This window comes from Pongo pygmaeus, chromosome 3 (genome assembly GCF_028885625.2).
Source record: "Pongo pygmaeus isolate AG05252 chromosome 3, NHGRI_mPonPyg2-v2.0_pri, whole genome shotgun sequence".
Taxonomy (NCBI): Eukaryota; Metazoa; Chordata; class Mammalia; order Primates; family Hominidae; genus Pongo; species Pongo pygmaeus.
In genome coordinates this window covers 37513588-37520140 of record NC_072376.2, presented here as the reverse complement: position 1 = coordinate 37520140, position 6553 = coordinate 37513588, and positions in this window count along the sequence as shown.

Genomic DNA, 6553 nt, shown 5'->3' with positions numbered 1-6553 from the left:
GAAAATATTCCATATTAATGAGGGTTGAGCAGGCTCATGGATTTACATTCCAAGCACCAATCTATTGGAAGGGCAATCTGGCAGCGTCTGTCAAAAATGAAAGATGCACTTTGATTTGTTTAGTGAATATCTGCCTCTTATGTCCAAGTGCTGCCCAAGATATAACAACAGTGAGGAAGTAAGACCCTTTCCTCACAAATCTTACTTTCCTGTGGCAGGGACAGACAGATAAGCAACCAAACATGGACTATACTGTCAGAGAGCAGTAATTAGAATGGACAGGGCCGGATAGAGAGTACAGGGCAGAGGGGGCAGGGGCTGCCTATTAGACAAGGTGAGACTGCAGTGAAGTGAGGAAACAAACCAAATGTCTGACCAGGACGGGAGCTTCCAAAGCAGATGGAGCAAGGAGTGCAGATGCCCTGAGAGGGAGCATGGGGGTTGTCAGCAGAGCAGAGGCTAGAGAGTTGCAGTAAGTGAGGAGGAGAGGTAGGAAGCAAGGTCTGAGAGCAAGGAGGGGTGGGGGCAGATCTTGCAGAGCCTTTCACCAGAGACTGTGAACTGTCTCTAATATCCACGTTCCCTTCTTCCCTTTGTAATAAAATCCCCCCATCTTTTTTTTTTTTTTTCCTGAGACGGAGTCTCGCTCCGTTGCCCAGGCTGGCAACAGAATGCAGTGGCGCCATCTCGGCTCACTGCAATCTCCACCTCCCAGATTCAAGTGATTCTCCTGCCTCAGCCTCCCAAGTAGCTGGGACTACAGGCGCCCACCACCATGCCTGGATAATTTTTGTGTTTTTAGTAGAGACAGAGTTTCACCATGTTGGCCAGGCTGGTCTCGAACTCCTGACCTCACGTGATCCACCCGCCTCACCCTCCCAAAGAGCTGGGATTATAGGCATGAGCAACCATCCCAGCCAAAATCCCCCCATCTTTGTGGGGCTCACATTGATACCCTATCTCCCAGCCTCTTGTGCCACTGGGCGTGGCTACATCAGTAAGTAAGTTCATGCTAATGGACCATGGATGGAAATGGTTTCTGCTACTTCTTGGTTCTGTATTTATAAAGTGGGCAATGGGCAATAAATGGGCAATGTTCCCCTCTCTTTTATCCTTTCTCACAGGCAGAGCAAAGACCTGGTGCTGGTGAGCCTATTTCTTCCCTGTGGACAAGGCAAAATCTCCAGGGCAGAGTTTCTTAAAGAAAGTGTGGTCCTTGGACCTGCATCCGCAGCATCATCCGGAAACTTACCAAAATGCAAATTTTCAGGCCCCCCTCCAGAACTACTGAATCAGAAACCTTGGGGGTGGGGCCCAGCCATCTGTATTTTAAGAAACCCTCCAAGGGACTCAAGCTTCAAAACCACTGCCCGAGAACAAGTTTGCTCAACATCAGCAATACCGACATTTTGGACCCATGATAACTTGTTGCGGAGGCTGTTCAAAGTATTGTAGGATGTTTAGCAGCCATCTCTGGCCTCTACCCACTAGATGACACTAACATACACCCTTCTTCATTCCCCAGTTGTTAAAACCAAAAATGTCTCCAGACATTGTCAAATGTACCCCAGGGAACAAAATTACCCCTCGTTGAGAACTACTGCCCTGGATGTTAAAGGAGTAACAAGACAGAAGGAACCTGGGTCTTCAGTTGGCCTTGTAGAACAGAACCACTCTCCATCCCAAATGGCCCACCTGCCCTCTGGACTGCTAGTAAAGGTTTGAGAAGTTGCTATTTTGTTCGAGCAACTCTATTTTGAGTGGCTGTGCAGAAGCTTAAATTGCATCCCAACAACTGCCAGCCTTTCAGGGCCTCATAAGTACTTAAGACTTTGTTTTAATGTGATGGGAAACCACTAGAGTTTGGTTAAAGCAGGGTAGTGACATGATTTGTTTTGAAAGGTCCACTTTGGATGCTGTGTGAAGAACAGACTGAGGGGATGTAGAAAGGATGTGTTTGATGGACTGGATGTAGGATATGAGAAAAAGAAACGGGTCAACTATGCAACTGAGTGAATGACAGTGCCATTGACCAACATGGAGATCTGTGGGGGACAGGGTTGATCTGAGGGGATGGGGATCAGGACTTCAGTTTGTGTGCTTTGCTGCTGTGATTCACTGAATTTATCTTTCAGATACATTTACAGATTCACAAAGGTATTATGTGCAGATATGCTCAAGGCAGATAAACTCAAATGTCCATCAATGTGAACCTGGTTCAATACGTTGTGGTGCATCCAAGCACAGAAATATTATGTTCAGGTGTTAAAGAGTGAAGTGGGCTGGGTGCAGTGGCTCACGTCTGTAATCCCAGCACTTTGGAAGGTCGAGGCAAGCAGATCATGAGGTCAAGAGATCGAGACCATCTTGGCCAATGTGGTGAGACCCTGTCTCTACTAAAAATACAAAAATTAGCTGGGCGTGTAGTCCCAGCTACTCTGGAGGCTTAGGCAGGAGAACTGCTTGAACCTGGGAAGGTGGAGGTTGCAGTGAGCCAAGATCATGCCACTGCACTCCAGCCTGGTGACAGAGTGAGACTCCATCTCAAAAAAAAAAAAAAAAAAGATAAAAGAAAAAAAAAGACTGGAGTGGATTTGTATACTGCAGTGGTCAAGAGCATGGGCTCTTGAGTCTGAACTGCTGGGCTTGGTGGCCTTGGGCAGTAGGCATGACCTCTTTAGATGGCTTCCCCAACTATAAATTAGGATAATAATGGTACCTCTCCTATAGTTTTGGGATTAAATGAAACAAACATACACAGTACTCATCGGTACTTGGCTCATTCATTAGTTATCTCTTTATGAGTGTGAACTATTATTTCTATCATTATCTAAATGTACTGATATGAAAATATTCCCAATATTTTTAAAGAGCAAGGTAACCAATTAGTGTGTATAGTGTTATCATTTATGTGAAAAAAAAAAGAATATCTGTAAAGTATTTTATTTCTCCTTCACTTATGAAGCTTAGTTTGGCAGGATATGAAATTCTGGGTTGAAAATTCTTTTCTTTAAGAATGTTGAATATTGGCCCCCACTCTCTTCTGGCTTGTAGGGTTTCTGCCGAGAGATCCGCTGTTAGTCTGATGGGTTTCCCTTTGATGGTAACCCGACCTTTCTCTCTGGCTGCCCTTAACATTTTTTCCTTCATTTCAACTTTGGTGAATCTGACAATTATGTGTCTTGGAGTTGCTCTTCTCGAGGAGTATCTTTGTGGCGTTCTCTGTATTTCCTGAATCTGAATGTTGGCCTGCCTTGCTAGATTGGGGAAGTTCTCCTGGATAATATCCTGCAGAGTGTTTTCCAACTTGTTTCCATTCTCCCCGTCACTTTCAGGTACACCAATCAGACGTAGATTTGGTCTTTTCACATAGTCCCACATTTCTTGGAGGCTTTGCTCGTTTCTTTTTATTCTTTTTTCTCTAAACTTCCCTTCTCGCTTCATTTCATTCATTTCATCTTCCAGGGCTGATACCCTTTCTTCCATTTGATCGCATCGGCTCCTGAGGCTTCTGCATTCTTCACGTAGTTCTCGAGCCTTGGTTTTCAGCTCCATCAGCTCCTTTAAGCACTTCTCTGTATTGGTTATTCTAGTTATACATTCTTCTAAATTTTTTTCAAAGTTTTCAACTTCTTTGCCTTTGGTTTGAATATCCTCCCGTAGCTCGGAGTAATTTGATCGTCTGAAGCCTTCTTCTCTCAGCTCGTCAAAGTCATTCTCCGTCCAGCTTTGTTCCGTTGCTGGTGAGGAACTGCGTTCCTTTGGAGGAGGAGAGGTACTCTGGTTTTTAGAGTTTCCAGTTTTTCTGCTCTGTTTTTTCCCCATCTTTGTGGTTTTATCTACTTTTGGTCTTTGATGATGGTGTGCTTGTGAGATTTTGTCACCACCAGGCCTGCCCTAAAAGAGCTCCTGAAGGAAGCGCTAAACATGGAAAGGCACAACCGGTACCAGCCACTGCAAAATCATACCGAAATGTAAAGACCATCGAGACTAGGAAGAGACTGCATCAACTAACGAGAAAAATATCCAGCTAACATCATAATGACAGGATCAGATTCACACATAACAATATTAACTTTAAATGTAAATGGACTAAATGCTCCAATTAAAAGACACAGACTGGCAAATTGGATAAAGACTCAAGACCCATCAGTGTGCTGTATTCAGGAAACCCATCTCACGTGCAGAGACACACATAGGCTCAAAATAAAAGGATGGAGGAAGATCTACCAAGCAAATGGAAAACCAAAAAAGGCAGGGGTTGCAATCCTAGTCTCTGATAAAACAGACTTTAAACCAACAAAGATCAGAAGAGACAAAGAAGGCCATTACATAATGGTAAAGGGATTAATTCAACAAGAAGAGCTAACTATCCTAAATATATATGCACCCAATACAGGAGCACCCAGATTCATAAAGCAAGTCCTGAGTGACCTACAAAGAGACTTAGACTCCCACACATTAATAATGGGAGACTTTAACACCCCACTGTCAACATTAGACAGATCAACGAGACAGAAAGTCAACAAGGATACCCAGGAATTGAACTCAGCTCTGCACCAAGCAGACCTAATAGACATCTACAGAACTCTCCACCCCAAATCAACAGAATATACATTTTTTTCAGCACCACACCACACCTATTCCAAAAGTGACCATATACTTGGAAGTAAAGCTCTCCTCAATACATGTAAAAGAACAGAAATTGTAACAAACTGTCTCTCAGATCACAGTGCAATCAAGCTAGAACTCAGGATTAAGAATCTCACTCAAAACCGCTCAACTACGTGGAAATTGAACAACCTGCTCTTGAATGACTACTGGGTACATAACGAAATGAAGGCAGAAATAAAGATGTTCTTTGAAACCAACGAGAACCAAGACACAACATACCAGAATCTCTGGGATGCATTCAAAGCAGTGTGTAGAGGGAAATTTATAGCACTAAATGCCCACAAGAGAAAGCAGGAAAGATCCAAAATTGACACCCTAACATCACAATTAAAAGAACTAGAAAAGCAAGAGCAACACATTCAAAAGCTAGCAGAAGGCAAGAAATAACTAAAATCAGAGCAGAACTGAAGGAAATAGAGACACAAAAAACCCTTCAAAAAATAAATGAATCCAGGAGCTGGTTTTTTGAAAGGATCAACAAAATTGATAGACTGCTAGCAAGATTAATAAAGAAAAAAAGAGAGAAGAATCAAATAGATGCAATAAAAAATGATAAAGGGGATATCACCACCGATCCCACAGAAATACAAACTACCATCAGAGAATATTACAAACACCTCTATGCAAATAAACTAGAAAATCTAGAAGAAATGGATAAATTCCTCAACACATACACCCTCCCAAGACTAAACCAGGAAGAAGTTGAATCTCTGAATAGACCAATAACAGGAGCTGAAATTGTGGCAATAATCAATAGCTTACCAACCAAAAAAAGTCCAGGACCAGATGGGTTCACAGCCGAATTCTACCAGAGGTACAAGGAGGAGCTGGTACCATTCCTTCTGAAACTATTCCAATCAATAGAAAAAGAGGGAATCCTCCCTAACTCATTTTATGAGGCCAGCATCATCCTGATACCAAAGCCTGGCAGAGACACAACAAAAAAAGAGAATTTTAGACCAATATCCTTGATGAACATTGATGCAAAAATCCTCAATAAGATACTGGCAAACAGAATCCAGCAGCACATCAAAAAGCTTATCCACCATGATCAAGTGGGCTTCATCCCTGGGATGCAAGGCTGGTTCAATATACGCAAATCAATAAATGTAATCCAGCATATAAACAGAACCAAAGACAAAAACCACATGATTATCTCAATAGATGCAGAAAAGGCCTTTGACAAAATTCAACAACCCTTCATGCTAAAAACTCTCAATAAATTAGGAATTGATGGGACGTATCTCAAAATAATAAGAGCTATTTATGACAAACCCACAGCCAATATCGTACTGAATGGGCAAAAACTGGAAGCATTCCCTTTGAAAACTGGCACAAGACAGGGATGCCCTCTCTCGCCACTTCTATTCAACATAGTGTTGGAAGTTCTGGCCAGGGCAATTAGGCAGGAGAAGGAAATCAAGGGTATTCAATTAGGAAAAGAGGAAGTCAAATTGTCCTTGTTTGCAGATGACATGATAGTATATCTAGAAAACCCCATTGTCTCAGCCCAAAATCTCCTTAAGCTGATAAGCAACTTCAGCAAAGTCTCAGGATACAAAATCAATGTGCAAAAATCACAAGCATTCTTATACATCAATAACAGACAAACAGAGAGCCAAATCATGAGTGAACTCCCATTCACAATTGCTTCAAAGAGAATAAAATACCTAGGAATCCAACTTACAAGGGATGTGAAAGACCTCTTCAAGGAGAACTACAAACCACTGCTCAAGGAAATAAAAGAGGATACAAACAAATGGAAGAACATTCCATGCTCATGGGTAGGAAGAATCAATATCATGAAAATGGCCGTCCTTCCCAAGGTAATTTACAGATTCAATGCCATCCCCATCAAGCTACCAATGACTTTCTTCAC